Source organism: Lonchura striata, chromosome 11 (assembly GCF_050655825.1).
Source record: "Lonchura striata isolate lonStrDom1 chromosome 11, ASM5065582v1, whole genome shotgun sequence".
In the NCBI taxonomy this organism is placed as follows: Eukaryota; Metazoa; Chordata; class Aves; order Passeriformes; family Estrildidae; genus Lonchura; species Lonchura striata.
The window spans coordinates 24,937,563-24,958,998 of NC_140713.1; the positions used below are offsets into that span (position 1 = coordinate 24,937,563).

Sequence of the window (21,436 nt, forward strand, 5' to 3'; positions counted from 1 at the left end):
AAGTAAGTGTCCCACAACATTCACATGCTGATCAGGGACAGAATGAGTTTGGTGGCCTCGGCCTGCCCTGGAGAACAGGGAGTGGGAGAAGCCCCCAGCCCCGCACAAAGGAGGGAGAGCAGTGGTAATCCCGGGGCGGGTGGGTGGTCTGCATTCACAGGGAGCTTTCATGGCACATTTCATCCCCCAGGCCAATAATATTTAATAACTGCATCCCCAAACCCGCAATCTCCTCTACACCCTAAAAGCCAAAGTAAATATCTGTACAAAGTATAGATTTCAGCACTTCCTGAGAAATGAGAACATGAAGAACAACTGGAAGAGTTGTAAATAGTGGTTTTAACAGGAAAATTCCAGAATGTGTTCAAAGTAAATTAGCTCCTGCCATGCCTCCTCGCACCCCCCTTCCCGTCCTCCCGCCAGCCCACTTTTATTTGCTTTGAATTTCCCTTCCGCTCTCTTAGTTGACAGCATTTGCACTTATTTCTGTTAGGGAACACGGCCATTCTTTTTTATGGCAAGGTGAAAATAATTTTATTTTCATCACTTTTCCCCCACTCCTGTGATGGATTTACTTGAAAAAAAATAATGACGGTCTTCACAAACTGGCCTGACAGTTGTGATGCAGAGAGTGAGCTGGCTGAGCGGGGACAGTGAGGCATCTCTGTACCTATTATGGCAAAAATCGATAATGCTTTCTGTAAATTGCTCCTCCCAAAGGAGATGAACAAATGCAGGAGACAAGGGAAGCCATCATTCTGTATGAAAGCCCTGCACATTTGGACCAGTGCAATTATCAGGAAGGGCTTTTTTTCCCCTTTTCTCTCCCTTTTTTTTTTTGGGGGGTGGGGGGGAGGATGTGGAAAGTGAGAAAGAGTGGGATGCGAGAAAGGAAAGACTTATTTTTCCAGAAGTGTAAATTGAAGGCAGAAATTCTGTGGCTTGTCCAAACAGATTGCTTTGGCACAGAGCAAGGAAGGAATTAAGATAATTTTGGAAGTACTTGTACTCTTTGGATGTCTTTAGATTCCTGTTACACATTCAGACTTAATTTTTTCTGAGACAGCAGTTCCTTTCTGTCATCATCTGGAAGCATGATGTTAATCCTCCATGTTCTGTTACCCTGAGTGGGAACACCACAGAACACCAAGAACAGGTTTTTCCTATTGTGAGCTCATATAAATTCAATATCAAGTGGTATGGAGGGTCATCAGGAACCAAGTAGGAGGAGCCTGTGATGCCTTTACTAGTGCAAGAGCTGGCTGGAGTAAAGTCATTATTTAAGGAATAATGAGGAATATGAGAGGACATTCCCTTTGTGAATCTCTTTTCTTGAAGAAAACATGAGCTGACATGATCCAGAACGGGTGTAATCTAGATGGAGTGAGGGTCTCCATCCCTGGGGCACCACCTTACCACTGGTTTCACCTGGGGCCTTGGGCAAGCCCTGCAGCTTCACCAAGTCTCAGTTCTCCCTTCACACAAATGAGTTCATGATGACATTTCCTGGGTTAAGGTCGTCACTTCTTCCAACAGCAGTAGCTGAATGCTGGTTCTGTCACTGCTAGAAGCTGCTCTGCCCAGCAAATAGACAGTCTGTTGTTTTGAGACCCTTTGTGCCCACCCTCTGAGAGAGAAGCATGAAGCACAGCTCCTCAGCAACATGATAATAAAATATCTGAGTTTGTGCTGTTCTGTCACCTTTCTCTTAGCCTGAGAAGTGAGGAAACAGTGAAAATACCACAGATGAATGAGAAGTATATCAGAGTTGTTGTTTCTTATCAGAGTTGGAAGACAGAGAAGAAAAAAGGCAGGCAGGTGCTTGGATTTCAAGTGCCCTGAAGTTCAGAAAGACTTTTCACAAAGACATATTTAGAAAGGTCATTCAGCAAGTTCAGGAAAAGCCATGGTAGGTAAAAGAGTTCAGCACCTATCACCTTGAATTAAATCAGAAGTGAAAGGGTAGGCACTGGTGGGAGATGTTGAGCCCTTCAAAATGTGTCTCCGAGCTGTTGTCCCAGGAACAGGCTGGAATGCCCGGGCTGTGTTGCCAGATGTGGGCACACATCTCCAGCAGGATGGGGAGAGCACAGAGAAGCTCTCACTGTGTGGGGTATGTTGAACCGGTGACATCATGTCGGGGAAGTTAGGCTGCTTTTCCAGCACTAAGAGATGGATGTTGAGTGAAGATGGATAAATAACAGATGGAAAGGCTGGGATGGAACAGAAAAGGTTTTCAAGAGAAACTTTTTATTCACATGAATTACCTAAATTTAGTTTTTTAAATTAGTAAGTATTACCTTATTATTCAGTTTCTTTGGCAAGTGTTTATTTCATTATTTCTAGGTCTCCTTCTGGAGGCCTAATAGTTGCTTCAGAGCTAGAGGAGAATGTGGGAATGAAAGCTGACATTGTCATTCCAGCAAACGGTTTTGTTGGAGCTATTTCATGGTTTGTTAAAAACACAACAGCTGTTTACAGTTTGTGTCCATCTCCTGCACCCCGCAGACGCGGTGCTGGTGAGAGCCTTTCTGTCCTGTGATAAGCCCAGAAGCACCGATGAGCTTCTCATGTGGCGTTCTCAGAAGCTGAGAAGCAGCTTGAGTTTCGTCACCCTAATGCCTCTGGCACGGCCCCGTGCTCGCTGCTCGGGAGATGCGGCGCATCAGGTTTCTGCTTTGGCAGGGGGACCGGGAGGAAAGTGCCCGAGTGGGTTTGGCAGGGCAAGGCAGTCTGTGAAGGAACACGTTCCCTTGTTCCCGCTGTTGGGAGCTTGAGGAATTGTGGTGGAGCAGGGAGTGAGGCCACTCCTCTTTAAACCAGTGTTCTGTCTCCCTCTCATGGAAGGGAAAAGCAGGGTTTTGCCATTTATCTGAGCCCAGGAACAGAACAAGCAAAAGTGATTTGCTAAAATCAATAATTCTCATGTCATCTTAATGCATCTAAAATATTTAAAGGAAATATGTTTAAAAGCTATTATTACGGTTTACATCTACTGCAAGTTTTAAATAATGAATTTGAGAAAGGTTTCTGAAAAATAAGGGTGGTTCTCATAACCAGGAGGCAAGTCTGGGAACGCAGCGGGCTGTGGGTCAGGAAAGGGCAGCTGGAAAGGTGACATCCATCACCCCGCTGCCAGCGGCGGGGTGTTGGTGATCTGCCTCCGCCAGCAGTAGTTATTCTTCTGAAGGGAAAGCCTTCTAAACAAGGCTGTGAATTGGTTTTCATGCTCGCATTGACAGATTGGGAAAGCAGTTTGTTCTACCAAATTTAACAATGATATATCATTATCACAACTTTGGGGGAAATCTATAAAATCAATAAGTTTGTAGCCTGAACAGGATTTGTATCGCTTGCTTGCTGTGCTGGTGTCAAAGCGTGAGCATATGGATTGAGTCACAGCCTGAGATCAATGGAATTTGTGGACAGTAAGCTCAATAACAAGCCCTTCTGAAAAGAAATAGATGTAAAAAGCAAATTTACTAGAGTATAAAAAAAAAGCTAATATCTTTTCCGCGTTGGCTGCAAAGTGCTGCTAGGCTGCCGTTGGCTGCTGGTACTTTGAAAGCTGTCTGGGGTATGTGCTCGCAATGCCGAGCGCTGCTCCCGGCTTCCATGCCTCGCATGTACAGTTGGATGCTTCTGTTTGTAGGGCTTGTATTAGGAAACTCGCCAAGAATAGGAGGAGGGGGGAAAATAGCCCTTTATATTGTAAACTGAATAAAGAATAAAAACAGTCAGTGTGTCTGCTGGGGAAAGACCATGGTGGCTTTATTTACTTTGTACTGGCAGGGCTTGCTAATGGAGAAAAATAAAAAGGCATAATTAAATAGTTTAATGAATTCGCAGCTCTTTTGTTTGAGTGGGGCTGGGAATGCATGTTCCAGAGGGCCTCACAAAGAGCTCGGCTGGTAGTGAGTTAAAAGTAGGAAATCAGTCCTTTGAAGGCATTTTTATACTTCATTATCCCAGCATGTAAAATGACTTGTACTAAACGATTGAGGATTTTTTTTTTCACTCTCTCTCTTTCTCTCTTCTTTTTCTAAACAAAGGAGAGCATCAGGGTGGCAGGAGCATAATTCCCCTCAGTGTCCTAGAGCCAATAGATCAGCTTGTCAGCAAATTGGTGGGCCTGTACTTATGTTTCAGTAAAATATAGGGCTCTGGGAAACTGTAGTGAACAACGAAACCACAAGCCAACCACCACAGAAACACACACGCTCTAAGAGATCCTGGGGGAACAGGGATGATAACACCTCCCTTTTCACCTCAATACTTTGCAGTAGGCAGATACTCACTTTTAAAGATTTTTTTCGTGTGTGTGTGTGCAGTATAAAGAATAATGTTACATTTTTTCCCCTCAGGTTTTTTATTTCTTTCTTGTTGTGTTAAAGTGGGATCAGCAAAGGTGGACTTCCTTCCTCAGAGTATGCCAAGAGGGTTTTAATGCAAGTAGTAGCATTGCTGGGTAGTGCCCAGCCAGTGCTCACTGGGTGGCCGTGGGGTGGAAGGGTGCCTGTGCTGCAGAGCCAGGTGCAGGACTGCTCTGCCCCTACATCTGTGTCCCTGCTGCTCCCCAGCCGCCTTTGGCTTGGCTTTTCAGGGGCTGGTCTTTAGCCTCCACATCTGCAGCATCCCTGGACCATCCTGTGCTGGGCTGTGGGGTGTGGATGCTCCATCTCTGCTGCCCTGCCACCAGAGCCAGCTTTGAGTGAGGCTGCTCCTCGCTGCTGTGCTGGCGACAACGGCGCGGTCACGCTGCGCTGCAGGGCCACCCCAGAGTCCTCCGGGGCTCAGCCTGATGAAACTATTTCATTAAAACAGAGTACAGAGTTGCAGTGCTGAGTAAAAATATGGGCAATTCCCCTTAAACAAGGTGGCAGTGGGAAACCAGACTGCTGAATTCAGCAGTGCATCCAAGCACTCTGCTCTGGGCCAGCGGGGCTCGAGCAGACTCTGCTTGCCTCACTTGCTGCTGGGTGCCAGACTGCTCTTCTGTCCCTTGGCAAGGACGTGGTCTAGCAGGGGCCTTGGCAGCGTGCACTGATGGCTGGACTTGAGGGGCTCAGAGGCCTTTTCCAACCTAAACAACAGCGGAGCAATAGGGGCAGTCATTGTGGCTGTTCGGGTACAGAGAGGACACGGAGGTCGTTCTGTGCAGTGCAAGGGAAGGCCTGTGAGAAGAAACACCTTTACCAGCAAGTGAAGGTTTTGTCCCTGCCATCCTTGGGCAAAGCCCTGGCTCTGATGTCACCTGGAGCTGGTCACACTGTGCGTGTGAGAGCCAGCTGCAAGCAGCAGGGAGCTTCCCTCCAGGACCTCACCTGGCCCATGGGCGGGCATTTACAAAGCATTCCCTGGATTTTACAGCTCGAGTTTGCTTATAAACAACACTAACTGTTTGTTTCTTGTTAAAATTTACCTCATAAACAAATTTTACTGCCTTAGTTCCAGGCAATAATTGTTTAATCCTGACTTTCTCATACCCATAATGTGGTGACTGTAAAGCTGTGGTTGGCACTTTATGGAATTTCTTGGTGCTGTCTACAGCCACGTGCTGCTCCCTCAGAAGTTTTGTTCCTAGGAGGGGTAACTATGACCCTTCTCACCGAGGAGGCTCTTAGTGGGAATGGCATAAAACTAGGTGCAGCGCTTTGCTCTGCCTGGAAAGATTTAAAACAGAGAAAATCCCAAAAGAAACCCAAAAGTCCAAAAGAAAAGCAGGCTCCTGTTTCTGAAGTTTAACTTTCTGGTGTAGCACTGAGGCTGTTCTGCTATTTACAACCCGTGGCACTCTCTCGTCCTTCTTGCTGAGTAGCAGGGAAACGCCGTGGAAGTGACTGCTTATATTGATTAGCGAGACAAGAGAGAGTTAGAGACCCTCAGCACTGCCACTTACAGTGGGCAGGAAACCCAAATTGACCAGTAATCAAGTGTTTGAGGTTGGCTGAGGCGGCTCCTGGGGAAACGGCCTTCTCGGAGTGGGGATGCTGGGGGTGGAGAGCTGTCAATTAGCCGTGTTTGATGAGGACTACGAAACGCGCTCTTCGAGCAGCCTGTTCAACGGAGACAGAACGTGCTGGGGCTGCCTTCCGTTTGCAGAAGTCCTGCTGCAAAGGTGCAGGAATGGGTGTTCTCGGACCCGTGAATAAGTGCTGCCATCAGCAATGACTGCAAGCCTGGGCTTGAATTTTCTCTTTGTTGTGGCCTCCAGTTACAGACAGGAGAAAAGTGACATTATTGTTAGTCCCCCATATACCAGTAGTGTAAAAAAACTTCAGCTCTTGCTGGAATGTAGAGCGGCTGTGTCAAAGGAAGGCAGAAGGCCAGGCCAAAACTGCTTGAGCCATCACAGGCAAAAGGGCAGCAAGTTTTGAGTTTAGTGGGCAATTAAAAGTAGGAATAATCAGTGACAGTGAAAGTCTTGGACACCTAATGTGGCAATTTTTGGTAATTATTCAGACCTGGAATCTGCATAATTGCATAAATGGGATCTTTTTATCAAATGCAAACTATCCTAGTGCAGAGGATGGATGCCAGGTGTAAGGAACCACCTTGTAGACTGGCACGAATAAGTATAAAAATACAGCAGAGCACATAGTGATAAAACCAGAGAGGCCAAATCATCAAATGGATGCGAGATGTATCAAAATAGCAAGAATAACATGCTAAGAAATGGGAAAATAAAGAGAAGTATAGGATCACCATTCACTGGAGAGCAAAGAGAAATTTGAGACAGACAAAAGTTTCTGTATCCTCTCTCTTGAAGCTGCCCGTGGAGCAGCAGTTACCATAATTGATGCCCTTGCCAAAGGGGTGAGATCTGAGTCCTGAAGGGAGAAGAAACAGCTTAAAGTGTCCAAGAGAGCTGTTGGCAGAACTGTTGGTTTCAAAGCTCATTAAAAGAACATGTAGAGCCTAAACAAACTCAGAACTAGAGATGGCTCATTTTGAAGACTTGTGCAGGGAAGGTGAAATCCTGGAAGACAGTTCAGTGTCCTGACTTCAGACAGGAGTTACAGACCAGTCAGCCTCCAGTTCCTGCTGAAACTCTGGGAAAAGCAACCAAACTATTTGTGAGCACTTGGAAGATGACACGGGAATGAGTAACAAACAGACTTGACAGAAAAAATACTGTCTAAGCAACACAGCATCTTGTATGGCAGCATTGCAGGTGTGGGCACGGAAGGGGCACTCGCTGTTGTACATCTCCACTTCAGGGAGGATTTTGTCACTCCTCACATGACTTTATTTATTAGCAAGCTCAGGAAACTTGGTTGAAATGAGTGGTGTAGAACAGGTTGAAGGATCATTTTTAGGGTGAACTTATCACTGTCAGAATGCAGGGAGGTATACGCTGAGTTTTGGCAGGGGTCTGCCCTGACCCTGGGTCACTGCAGTGTTTGCTCTAATGAGCTGAATCACAGAGTAGGAAATGTATTTACTGAGCCTTCAGACAACAGAAAGCTGGGCTAGTGAGTACCTTCAGTGATAGCTGCACAACTCAAAGTAATCTGACAGGTAGGAGTGAGGGTTTGGCAAAAGCAGAATTAAATTCTGTAGGGACAACCACAAGATCTTCTTAGGACAAGTCTGTGATGTGGGAATGTGAATAGTAGTGGTTTCTTGGCCAATTGCCCCGGTGGTGGCTTCAAACCTTTTGTAATCCTTCTGCTTTGAGAACTGAAGTGATTTTCTACCTGTGTCCCTCCAGCCTGTTTTTGTTTGTTTATTTAGGAGTAAAGTCTAACACCTCCCATGAATTCCCCTAGGATCCTTGAATCCGTGGGTTGCATGAAGCCGTTCAGTTAGAGGCAGTCAGTGACACTTCCTTACTTATTATTAATTTGTTACAGGCAAAACTCCATCTCTGTTTTTATGATGTTTGTGGAATTGAGGATGTTCCCTTTTCCCCTTCACTGCCCCCCAAAAGCTCACTTCAGCAGTATGAAGTGAGCCATGCTTGGAGTGTTATTAAGTAATATTCCTTATTACAGAAAGCACAGGGCTCCCTTTAATGAGAGCTTTAGTGCTCCCAGCTCGTCACTGTCTGGGGAGCCCCTTTCCTCTGTCCGTAATGAGCACCTCCTCATTTGCACTGTCCCTGGATTTATGGAGGGACAGGAGAAAAAACCTTCAATTTATTATGTCTTAAATGAACTGCTCCCAAAGCAAAACCAAAGAGAGCAGTAAACTGGTGCCTCTGCATTATATAGTTGGATTTTTATGGAGCTGTATCGTGATGTTCTGCCTCACCTAAGCAGGGTGAGCACAGGCTATAATTACCTCTTGTGAACCCCATTTTCTGATAACCTCCCTGGCCTCTCCCTCTTCAGGATGTTGAATCTGTCAGTTAGGGGATTTTATTTGTTCTCGCTGATGGAGCTGGATATGGTTAGAAGCAATAAAGCTCATTTGATATCTCATTTACCTGAAAAAATGGGGCTTGCTCCCTGAATTTGAAACAAAGAAAACATTCCAGTTTTGTGACTTTACTATACTTGAATTGTTTCTGTTAATTCTCTCTCCTTATGTTCATCCTCACCTTCTCCTGCTCCAGCTGCACTCAGTTCCCCTCTTTGGTAGAGAGTCCTGCATACCCTAAGAGTTAACTTGAAAGAAAACACATTTTTATTGATGAATCCCAGTTTTAAAAAAAAGGGCTTTAAGGTCAAAGCCTTCCTATGTAGAGGGAACAGGCAGGCAGTAACAGCCGTGTTCTGGGCTGAGATTAAATCCACGTCTCTTGTGCAAGATGAACTGACATAATGGTGTTACTCCTTGCTTTTCTGACTAATTCCTAGTACTACAATCTACTGGGAAAACGAATCCCTTAAGGTTCTGTTATCATTTAACTTCTTCACAGGAGTGTTTTGGATAAACATAGCAGTGCCTTTGATGCGATCAATTTAAAATAAAGTTTGAGGTGTAAGAAGGTGGTTTCATGACGGTGGGTTTCGTTTGCTTGATTTGGTTTTCTTTTGACTTTGGCTCACCTTAGACTTCTTTGCATTCCAAAATGTGGAGCCACCTAAGCCCTATTTTTCAGCTGGATATCAGCAGTCCAGAGCTGTCTGTGTAACCTATGGCAAAAAGCAGAGATCAATAATAGATGGTCTGGTGCCTTCCTGCTTTTGCTGCATGTGAGTGTTTTCTCTGTAGTTCAAGGGTTATAGAAATTATAGTTGACAAATCTCAGCTACAAATAATATTTCTAACGTTTTGCATAAAGTCTTGAAACCTTGTTATTTATTTCCTTTCTTGCAAGAGTCAAATAAGAGGCTTTTACATACCAAGGGAAGGTTTTTTTAGACTTAAACTTCAGAATATTTTCAATATCTGCAACATTATCTTTTGAATAATAATTACCTCTTATATTAAATTATAAGACAGCAGGATTCAGGATTAGATCTCTGCATATTATTCTAGTGAAGGAAATTATGACAGGGGTCATTTTTTAGAATTATGTAGGAGGGTAAAAGGTCCCAGGCAGCATTAGAAGGGAAGGCGTTTATAATTAAATTGTAATTTAGGCCTATGATTTATAGTTTTCTCAATGAAAAATTTGGTGCTGTAGAGAGATCCTAGGAGGAACTTTAGTGAGATACAACTTAATGAAATAATAAAAAGAAAAATGATTCTGGAATAGCCTGTATTGCAGGGTGCCCGTCAGGATGCTGCTGGAGCTCGAGCGGCGCCCTTTCCCTCTGAGCTCCCTTGCCAGGGCTCTTTTCCAGGCTCCTTTCTTGTTTAGGCTGAAATAAGGCATGGGAGCTCTCAGATCAAGGTGATTTTCACAAGAGATACCTTTTAGACTCATTTAGCTCATTAAAACTTAGGGAAGTGTTCTAAACCATGCAAGTTGTCAGTTCGGGACAAACTGCTGTTTGTTTTTGTTGTTGTTAGTCACGAGCTGCAAGAAAACCCCGAGCCTAGTTGTTTTTAATTTGTGAAGCCATTAAGAGTGTGGATATGAAATTCCGCTCTGAAGTAGCACCCACTTACCTAGAAATAGCTCATTTCTACCTAATGTGCAGAGGAGTTTGGAGTTTCAGTACTATTCTGCAGAACAGATAGCTACTGGAATTTAAAAAAGAGTATTTTTGCAGGTATTTTTATTAATTAATGGGCTAAACTCCTACCGACCATGATGAAGAACTATTCTACTGGCGGGAAACCATTAATACAGAAAGGTTAAATGGTTTGCCAAAGGTAATTGAGGCAGTCAGTGACTGATCTGACACCAGGAGCCATCTCTGACCCGATCTCCTCTGGCAGTAAAACTCTGCTGGACTGGTTTGCACGGTGGCCAACAGCTCTGGCTTGGGTTAAACCACATTTAGGTTGGAAAGGACTAATTTGCATTAAAAATTACTTTAAGGAAGGGATGTAGGCTCAGACATTGTTTTAAAATACTATTTTCTTGTGCAAACTCAGCAGTTGTTACTACAAATGGTAGGAACAGTCTGGCTCAGGCTATAAAAATATCCTTTCTTTCTTTTTGTTTTTCTCTGCAATTACTTGATTTTTGTGTATGGCTGTAGAAAGTCTACAGGTAAGTTTAGAGTGTGGATTTCAAGATTGGCTCCTGGACTTTACTATGCTCAGATTAAGGCACTGTATTAATCTTCTGGTACTTAAATTTTTTGCAGTAACTTTGAATGTAAATAAGTATCCGATTGAAATAAATGTACTAATAAGCAGCGTCTGATATCAGTGAAATTGTTGGAATTGTATCTGGGCAAAGTTTTCTGTGTCACAGAACGATGGGAAGGAGGATGTGACTTCAAAATACCAGATATGGAACTTCCAAAGAAGGGAAGATCCTGAAGCAGCAAAATTCTCTTGCCTTCCCTCTGAGAGTTGCTGGGAAGCCAGGAGCTCCCTGCAGGTCCCGCAGGGTGGGAGGGGAAGCGCGGGCTCCCGAGGGGAAACCAGCCCTGAGACAGGGAGCACCTGCCTCGGCATTATTGATACTATCGGTATTTTAAACATTCACTTGAAAACTAGCCAGGTATCTGTTTATTTAACTTGTGCACAGAATCCTCCCAAGCATCCAAATTTAATGGAAAAAAAAAAATAAAAATCAGCTTTTAAAAGGCTGTGTGTTCCTATAATGAATATTTAGGAATGTTAACAAATAATGTTATGTATTGGGGGAAAAAAAATCATAATAACACAGATTGTTCTTTGGTTTCTGGGTAAATAACAGCTACTTTAGAATTTATCTAAATAAAGAAGTTGTGCCACAGGCCCTAGGATTTTCAGAGGGGTATTTCATTTTTTAATGCATCAAATTAAAAATAAAACCCAGGGTAGCCTTTTCTTTTCTGTTTTCCAAGCTAACCTGAACTAGAAAAGGTTAAGACATACTTGAAAAAAAGGATATTTCACCCTAAAGAAGAAAACGTTTTTCTGCTATTTGCAGAAAATGATTCTTTTTCCTGTAGTTTTGGGAGCGTCGCTTGCGGTAAGCGTTGATTATGGAAACATTTGTTTGCGCTCTCGGTTTTTAACCCCCGGCTGCCCTCGGTGGCGGTGCCGCGCTTGGCGCCTTTGTGTGGGGCGGGATGCGGGAGCGGCGCCTTTGTTCAAAGCGAGGAGGTGGCGGAGAAAACGGAGAGAGCGGCGCGGGCGCGGGGACACGCGGGACGGGGACACGCGGGACGGGGACACGCGGGACGGGGACACTGCCCGGGACAGGGACACGCGGGACGGGGACAGTGCGGGACGGGGACACGCGGGACGGGGACACGCGGGACGGGGACACTGCGGGACGGGGACACGCGGGACGGGGACACGCGGGACGGGGACAGTGCGGGACAGGGACACGCGGGACGGGGACACTGTCCGGGACAGGGACACGCGGGACGGGGACAGTGCCCGGGAGAGGGACACTGCCCGGGACAGGGACATGCGGGACGGGGACATGCGGGACAGGGACACGCGGGACGGGGACATGTGGGACAGGGACACTGCCCGGGACAGGGACACTGCCCGGGACAGGGACATGCGGGACGGGGACACGCGGGACGGGGACAGTGCGGGACAGGGACAGTGCGGGACAGGGACAGTGCGGGACAGGGACAATGCGGGACAGGGACACGCGGGACGGGGACACTGCCCGGGACAGGGACACTGCCCGGGACAGGGACATGCGGGACGGGGACACGCGGGACGGGGACACGCGGGACGGGGACAGTGCGGGACAGGGACAGTGCGGGACAGGGACAATGCGGGACAGGGACACGCGGGACGGGGACACTGCCCGGGACAGGGACACGCGGGACGGGGACAGTGCCCGGGACAGGGACACTGCCCGGGACAGGGACACTGCGGGACGGGGACAGTGCAGGACAGGGACAGTGCGGGACGGGGACACTGTCCGGGACAGGGACACTGCCCGGGACGGGGACACGCGGGACAGGGACAGTGCGGGACAGGGACAGTGCGGGACGGGGACACTGTCCGGGACAGGGACATGCGGGACGGGGACATGTGGGACAGGGACACTGCCCGGGACAGGGACATGCGGGACAGGGACATGCGGGACGGGGACATGCGGGACAGGGACATGCGGGACAGGGACATGCGGGACGGGGACACTCGGGGTGCAGGGTCGTTCCCCGGCCCGGCCCCGGCCCCTCCGCCGGGAGCTGCCGCCCTCGCTGCGGCGCTTGTGGCTTCGCAGGCTCGTGTCCCCGCTCGGCGGACGGGCAGGGATGGGTGGGATACTGGGAAGGGATGGGTGGGATACTGGGATGGGTGGGATACTGGGAAGGGATCCTGGCAGCGCGCTGCTCCCTGGCACAGTGCCCACAGCAGCCGGGGCTGCCCCTGGATCCCTGGCAGTGCCCAGGCCAGGCTGGCAGGGCTGGAGCAGCTGGGGCAGTGGGAGGTGTCCCTGCCGGGGCAGGGCTGGCACCGGGTGGGCTTTGAGGCCGTCCCAGCCGAACCTGTGACTGAATGCTGCATGCTGACCCCTTGGCCGTGGCCGCCCGCCGAGGCCGTCGCGGTGCCGCTCTGGCCGCGGTCTCGCGGCCCGGCGCTGCGGGGCCGGGCGGGGCCGTGCGGGGCCGGGCGGGGCCGTGCGGGGCCGGGCGGGGCCGGGCGGGGCCGTGCGGGGCCGGGCGGGGCCGTGCGGGGCCGGGCGGGGCCGGGCGGGGCCGTGCGGGGCCGTGCGGGGCCGTGCGGGGCCGGGCGGGGCCGGGCGGGGCCGTGCGGGGCCGGGCGGGGCCGTGCGGGGCCGTGCGGGGCCGACAGAGCCGGCAGCCTGGTACATGCCGGGAAGCGCTGCGCTTCGCGGGAAACATCACGTGTAAGGTGGCTTACACTGGATACCCGAAATTAATAGACATATTTGACCTTAATCTGTCTTCCTGGACAAGTTTAATTATAGCAATTTCTTAACTTCAGCTCAAGATCTTGTTTCAGAAGTGTTAGTGTTCTTTCAACGTGTGGGGTTTTGTATTTAATATCGCCGTGTTTTCTAAGGAGAGGCAAAACCTGCAAAAATTGACTGGACTGGAATCACCCAGGACTTTAGAGATGCCCGTGATTAATTTCTCTTTCTAAATAAATTAACGTTTCTGAGATGAGATTGAATTGGGGGCACGGAAGAAGAAATTAGAAATACGGTTTCAGAGCAAAATTTGAAAGGGAATTTATTTTGGGATGATTTTACTCCCTTTGCGCTCACAGCCTGTCCTGACAGGAATCTTTCAATGTAAACCATTTGGCATGAGCTGATGATTAAAACCTGATGATGTACATGTTGATTTACACCAACTGGAGTCATAGCATTTGTTTTAGCCTTTATTTTTTTGTCTTATATAACCTAAACAAAGATGTAAGGGTTGGACTATCTCTGTGTATCTGAAATATAAATATTTGAACATGCAGAATGTGCTACCACGCAGCCGTGTGTGGGGAGCAGGCGTACCTCCTGTGCCAGCTGGGGGGTCCCCAGGCTGCTCCTCCGACCTGCCTGCAGCATCCTGGGGGTTTTAGCTGCCCCCCACAAACTTGTACACAGCTAACGACTGCTAGGATCAGTCATTGGAGTCAACTCTGGATTTTCTTAGCTGCTGTATAAAAATGCGTTTCTGATTTTCTAGAAGTTTTAAAAAAGAGCTGTTTTATCTCTTGCAGAATAGGTATGATTTTACTATGTTTTACTCTTTCTGCGTTTCCAAGAAAAAGCTGAAAATGCAAAATTTTTGGCATGAGTAGCAATTTTGCATCTCTATTTTCATAAATTTGACACCTTTTATATGAAATAATTTCAAGTTTTCTATTAAAATGGAAAGAAACAATCAGTGCCTTAGATTGAAGCCTCTAAGAAAGCAGTTCTGAGCCATGCTGATGGTGTAGAAAAGCTACGGGGTTATATAAATAAAAAATTAAACTGTTTTCCTCTTTCTTTGCATGGGGCTGGGTTGTGAGTGGGATTCTAACAGAGCAGACGGACTCATTGCTTGAGTGCACTTACTTTAGTTCCACATCTTCCCCAACTCCAGGAACTTGAACTTGTCATTATCAGCCCCAGAAGGTCAGTGCATTACCCAGGGTAGCGGCGCTTTCATCTGCCCTTTCTGAGGAGGGAAAAACCAGCTTTTAATCTTGCCTTTTATAAAACACTCTGTGTACTGGATACATCCTAACTTGTCATTTCCTCGTGTGTGTTTTAGTGCTGGGGAGATCTGGAGATGCTCTGTGATGCCACACAGATACACACGTCCACAAAAGGCCTAATCTGAAGTGAATCTTCTATAAATAATAAACAACAAATAGGCTCCTTTCAGTTATATTAGCCCCAAAATAGGTCATGTACATTTGTTTTAAATGCAAACTTAACAATAAAGTAAATTCCCTAGGTGGAGAATTTGATGTGTTTGTGCAAATTTTCTGGACATAGTACAAAAAAAAGCCAGCACCTATATTTTACCATTTAAAATATTTATACATTGTCTCTTAAAGTCCTGTGTTTGAAATACTGTTTATAATAAACTCCCTAGGAGAGAACTAATAGTCACAGGTAAACACTTGCTGTTTGTTACTTAAACATAAAGTAATCTTTAACTTTTTAAAGAGAAACTTAGTGTTTCCCATTGCTTCCAGAAAAGTTGTTGCCTTTGTCAGCTTCTTGCCCCCAAATATTCTGATTTTTCACCCGGTGGTCCACATGGTCTTGCAGTTCCATGGGCTTCTCAGGGAAGGTGATGGAGAGCAAGCCTTGTGTCACCAGGCTTTGTCCCTCTGGACCTCCACTGGAAATTATTAATGATTTTCACATAAAAGAAAGGCTGCCTAGGCCATTCTGTTAGTGCTCCCTCAAATAGAAATCCTCATATGCTAAATTCTGTGGTAACTGATAAAAGAAGGAGTATCTGAGGAATGGGTGATTTATTGTGGTTGGAATTAAAATGGCTATGACACTATTGTAGTTTTCATACTATTCCTGCCTGCTACAGCTGTGTTTGGCTTTTAATTGGCATCTGTAAGTGCTTCTGTAATACCAATAATATATCTAGGATGTCTCACAGAACCAGACAAAGGCGAGGTGCTGCAAACTGCAGTGCCACATTTTCCAGCTGGCTGTTCTGCGGAGCGAGGTGGGATCTGGAGTTGTGGCATCAGCCTTTGTAGCACACATAATTTCTCTGTCCCTGTTCGCGTTCATCCCGAGATGCATTGTAAAGGTGTAAATCCATCACCAGATAATTTTCAGTTCCATTATTTACCAAAATGAATAGTTAAGCAAGTCATTGTTATTAGTGGGATGCTATTGTTGTTTCTCAGAGATAGGGCCTGCCAAGGGCTTGAGTGATGTGCACTTGAGTGTTCTTTCAAGATCCTTGTACCTGTTTCATTTGGGAGGAGTTTCACTCATGTAAAATCAAACAGAAACAATTTTAGTAGCCTCTGAAAAGAGAAGAAGGGAAAATGGATATTAATGAACTATTTAATATTCTGCTATGGCAGAGATGCAGTGATTTTGCTGTTGACACTTTTGCATGGAATTAAAGAGATCTGGTGGTTGTTTTACTCATCTGTCTTTGTTCCTGAAAGACTTTTCAGTGTCATCAGATTTGGTTTTGTAACCTGAGAGAGATTTTACAGACGTGCAGACAAGGAAAAAAAAGCGCTTCTTTTTCATGAAATTCATTGGTATTCAAAACATGGTCCTTTGATGAATTAGAAATTTTGGCTAAAGCTTTAATGAGATTTTTATTTCCCGAACTTACGTTGGAAAACGTGTGAGCTGAACAATTCACAATTCTGAATAAGAGTGGGCTTGGTTTTTCTGTTCAAGAATATTTCTGGCTTGTTGTTTATTGCTCAATACTGTATTGATCGGTGAGTTGAGAAGTTCATGATGAAGTGGAACAGTTTAGAGCTATGGATCTTTCCTTTGTGCTGTCTAAGGGCTGGTGGGTGCAGGAGAGCCTGTGGCAGCCGTGCCAGGGAGAGTGAGCAGTGGCTGTCCCTGCTGTGCCCCATCCCTGCTGTGCCCCATCCCTGCTGTGCCCCATCCCTGCTGTGCCCCATCCCTGGGACCCAGGGCTGTCCCTGCTGTGCCCCATCCCTGCTGTGCCCCATCCCTGGGACCCAGGGCTGTCCCCGCTGTGCCCCATCCCTGCTGTGCCCCATCCCTGCTGTGCCCCATCCCTGGGACCCAGGGCTGTCCCTGCTGTGCCCCATCCCTGCTGTGCCCCATCCCTGGGACCCAGGGCTGTCCCCGCTGTGCCCCATCCCTGCTGTGCCCCATCCCTGCTGTGCCCCATCCCTGGGACCCAGGGCTGTCCCCGCTGTGCCCCATCCCTGCTGTGCCCCATCCCTGCTGTGCCCCATCCCTGCTGTGCCCCATCCCTGGGACCCAGGGCTGTCCCTGCTGTGCCCCATCCCTGGTGGCCACCGAGGGGCTGGAGGTGGCCCAAGTCTCCCGGCTGTGAGCCCGGGCTCTGCCCTGGGGCTGCCTCGCTGTTGTGCCCCCTGAGCTGGGCACAGCCTGGCACGCGTGCTCGCTGCCTGCTCGTGCAGCTGGGGACCCGCTGTGCTTCGTCGTGCTCGGTGGAATCTTGCACGTGTGGGTGGCTGCTGGGGACGAGTCACTGGGGAGCTTGCAGAAACTGTCACTGAGTGCTCTTAGATTCTGTAGCGTTCCTTGTGTTCCCTCGCCGTGCTACGCACAAAAACTCTCCTGACTCCAGAACACTTGAGTGCTCTGACTTGCCACATTTTGAAACTCACGTGTGTTCCATCATGTTAAAAGTATTAGAAATATTCAGGCGATCATTGTACCTTGTCTTTTAATTGACTTTAAATCAAAATTTTTTTCCTAGTGCTTACAGAAATGTTTTGGTGTTGACTTAAAAGAACGATGTTTTGGAAGATTTTTTGTTAGTCATGTGACAAGACAAAATTCTGTTTGTTCATATTCAACCCCAGCTAAATGTGTGCTTTCCATTTCTTTATGCCAGCTACTTTCTGGATTTATCCTGAACAAGAAGAGGAATTACTGAATTAACGCCCAGGCAGTGAGTGTCCTGTGTTAGTTGCTATAGTCCAGAAGTCCTTCATAAATGGTGAGTAAACCTCCAGCTTGGGATTTCCACGCTGAGTTTTAGCTTTGTTTCAGTGAGTTTTAGATGAAAGCTGTCTGATTTTCAGCTCTCGGTCTGGAGAGTTGTGAATTGTGGCCACAGTGTGAGTTGAAGTCTTTGCATGTAGATTATGGAATTCTGTATTTTCAGAACTTATCTCTTATGTTTGAGCATTGAAGGCCTGTTCCAGAAATGAAAAATGTAGCAATAATTTGATCTTTATAATTTTATCTGGGCAGCTGCAGCAGTCAGTGATGTCTGTGTGAATGGCTCCAGACTATGGAGGTCTGACCAAGTGGTTTTGGGAAGAGAAGGTTTGGTCCACACTCTCACACTGTCCTGGGAGAGGGATTTCTGAAAATGTGATATAAATGCAAATCTGTGTTTAAAAGTACTGAAAGGCCTATGTGCTAATGCCAGTTCCTTGCTATGGGATGTCTGGGGCAAGTTTGCTGATGATGTAGTTGGTGTAATTTTATTTTGATGTATTCAAATACAAGATGCAGCATTATTTGAGAGCACGAGATCTTTCTCTTCATTATCCGGTGCTAAGTGCTGCTGTGCTTCTCTGTTGTCAGTGTTATGATAGTCTACTTGCGTGCTCACTTTTGGCCAAAATACCCTGAATTGAAGGGGGCTGGGAAAGAAGAAGGTGCTTGTAGGCAGGTTTGTGGGATCACTGCAGTAAGTTTTAAATGATGTATGAAATGAAAAATTCCTGTCTGATGCACAGGGCGAGCAGAGCCATTGATGTCTGTGAAATCGCTGCTGCAGAGGCTATTGCAGAGACTCACAGGGTGGTTTGGGTTGGGAGGAACCTCCAAAAATCATCTCCTTCCACCCCCTGCCATGGGAACACCTTCCCCTAGACCAGGTTGTTCAAGTTTTTCTAATAGTATTTCAGAAATGCCAACTTTTAATTTTTTTATACAACTCTTCTGCTTTTGAAAGGCAGAAGTCTTTCACAGCAACAAAATTCATTAGAAAAATCTTTCAAGATGGTGCATCAATAAATATCCTAAGGCAGTTTTCTGGGTTTGTGTGGTTTCTGAGCCTGAGCAGCACTACTTTAGAGAATGCCATGTGGGTGTGAGGTTGCTTTGAACTGTCCTAAAGTGAGAATTTTAAAAGGTGAAGGATGGGATTCAAGATCAGGAGCCCAGTGGTTTGTTAGAGAGGTAGAGTGGCTTTAGGAGCTGGAGTGGATTAGGAGCAGGAGCTCCAGGGCAGCAGTGAGACAGAACATTCTGTAGGGAAAAGCAAGGTGGTTTCAGTTCTACATCTGTGCCAGTCTTCAAATGGAGTTTTGAGAGTCTAAGGAATGTGTGCACAGGTAACTGTGTACATTTTTGCATTTTAGTTTTATAGAAGTGCCCTTTCAGCACCCTTTCTGTGTGGGCTTTGCATATTTAAGTCTCTTATCTGAGAATTTTGTTGTATTTTTAAATTGCTGGTGGTCAGGATTTTTTACATTATTATTGAAAACAATAGTGGAAGAGAAATAGTTTTTATATTGTGCCATCAGGTCCTTTAGAACGGGAAAAACAATGTCTGAAGAAATTGAAAATGCTTTCATAAAGCCTGATATGGTGTTTTTTTCTTTTTTGTGGGTTTTATTTTTTTGGTGTTTGCAGAGGTGTTTCGTGGTTAGTTCTTCTGAGGAAACAGCTCCTCGTTCCAGGCCATGGGCAGCTTCTGGCCTTGGAGCTGAACATGAAGGTATATACCTTTTGTATGTGGTATTACAAATGTAAATTAGACTTTGCTTTACTTGAAATGGAGGGGTTTGGCATGCATATACCATGGAAAAAAGGAAATAAGGAGTTATGTGATATTTGCAGGGCAATTATGTAATAGACCATGATAAAATAAGAAGCAATAGCATGAATAAACCAGATAGTTGTTTTTTTTTTTTACTGAAATTGTTTGACACAGTAAAGGACTCTGCTTGATTACTGCAAAGTGTTTCATACTGAATCTGAACAGGTTTTTACTGAATTTGGGTGTGGATCTTAGTCTCTGAAAAATATACCCACGAAAAAGTGCTGCAAGCTGTTCTTGAGTGCTGCAGAGCAACTGGTGCTGCCAGCCCATGGAAAATGCTTTTTGCAGCAGATTGTTTGTAAGAAGTGTCGGGCAAGAAGTTTGTGTGCCTAAAGTGAATTTATCAGGCTGTCTGGAAGTTACTTGTTCTTCAAAGATCAACCTTCTTTTATACATATTCTTTGTAACTCTTCTGTATAAGTCACCTGTGGTTTACTGGAACTGGGCTGAAGAACCAGTGCTGGGAGATGCTGTTGATGGAGCAGGAGTTTGGGATGTTAAGTAGGAAGAACTGGATGACTTTGACGAGTGATGAAAAGAAGGTGAAGCTGAATAGATGCAGTAGGAATGGCTTTCCTGCTGGCTGGAAGGGCAGCGTTTGCTCAGGAGCAGGGCCAGGAGCTGCCTGTGCCACCGACACGATGTGAAGGAATCAAGTGCCACTCTCACACACGCCAAGGAAAAAGTAATTCCAGGGAGGTTTGCAAAATACTGCTGCTGTGGTAGCAGCAGTTGGCAGGAGCTCATCTATTTACAGAGGAAAAATGTGAAATCAGGACTGTCTCTTAGTCGGGAAACAGTGCAGGGGGATCTCTGGATCTCACCATTACTCAGGGCTGGAACAATTAACACTGAGTCAGGACTTTGGTTTCCTTTAACAAGGAAAGCACGATGGGTCATTTCTCCTGACGATGCTCCTGAATGCATTTCAGATAAATGATTTGGAAATCTGACAAATTGGAAGAATAACAAGAAGTGTGAGATTACCTTTTTTTTTCCCAACTGAAATGTGTTAGAACCTCTATGACACTGGTAGCAGGTGAAAGAGGAAAACAGTTCTTGAACTCTTTGCTAAATTGATATACTAATCAGAGTACCTTTTCCAGAAAAGAAAGAAGAGCCCCATTTTGCCTGGACTCTATCTTTGCTGTTTTCCTTTTTCAGAAATAGAAGATTAGGAGGCGTCTGCACCGATGTGATAAAACATTCCTGTGGAATTGTATTGTATTTTCGCCTTGAGTTGCTGGGAAAATGAAGTTGTTGGCTTTCAGTGCTGCTTTGTTTTTGACCCCTTTTTGTGAATTCTCTGAGGAAAGAAACATATTCCCATCTTTTATAGTAATCAAATTTATCTGGCATCTCTCAGCCTCTTGCATTACTTATGCTACAGTTGACCAGCCTTGGGAAGGGTTTAGTGGGTTTATTTATTTATTGTTCTAAAGTGAAGGTTTTTGACTTGAGGTCCCCACGTAGTCCATGGGGATTTGAAGAGAAAAAAATGAAAGTGCTTTCTACCGTTATTTTGATACAGTTATTTTCTGTGAAACTGTTTAAAAAATACCCCAGACTACCCAAAACCTAAACAGAGCCCCCCATTAGTCAAAACCCCCAACAAGCACTGAGAGAGGGAAAAGCTTGGTTATCTTAGTTGCGCTGGAAATTCAACTTTGTCAACTTTCTTCTGCATCTTCTGTTTCTCTTGCAATTTATTTAGATGATTGAAAAAAGTAAAGGTTGATTATAAGGGAAATCTGGGGTATCATCAATTATTTTGATTTCAAATATGATTTATTTGACTAACAGCCTTAAAAGCTGGGCCTGATTTAATTTTGTTTTATGCTCATGAAATCCACAGAAGGCTGACCTGGCCATCTTCCTCATCTTCTGCTTTGTAAGTCCCACGCAGTATTTGCCCTCTGATTGTTTGATTTTGCCCTCTTTGAGGAGCAAACAAGGATAGTGTGAAAATGTTCCTATTACGTTTCAGACGTATATACCCATGTAGA

The 21,436-nt window shown here is 45.9% G+C and overlaps 1 long non-coding RNA gene across 1 annotated transcript in view; it reads left to right on the forward strand.

Annotated features, from left to right (window-relative positions):
- Positions 1 to 21,436, forward strand: part of LOC144247072 (uncharacterized) — a 278,729-nt gene that overhangs the window by 127,332 nt on the left and 129,961 nt on the right. Inside the window, exon 3 of the long non-coding RNA XR_014957769.1 lies at positions 17,484 to 17,588. This is a non-coding gene — a long non-coding RNA (uncharacterized LOC144247072). The remainder of the gene's footprint in view (positions 1 to 17,483; positions 17,589 to 21,436) is intronic.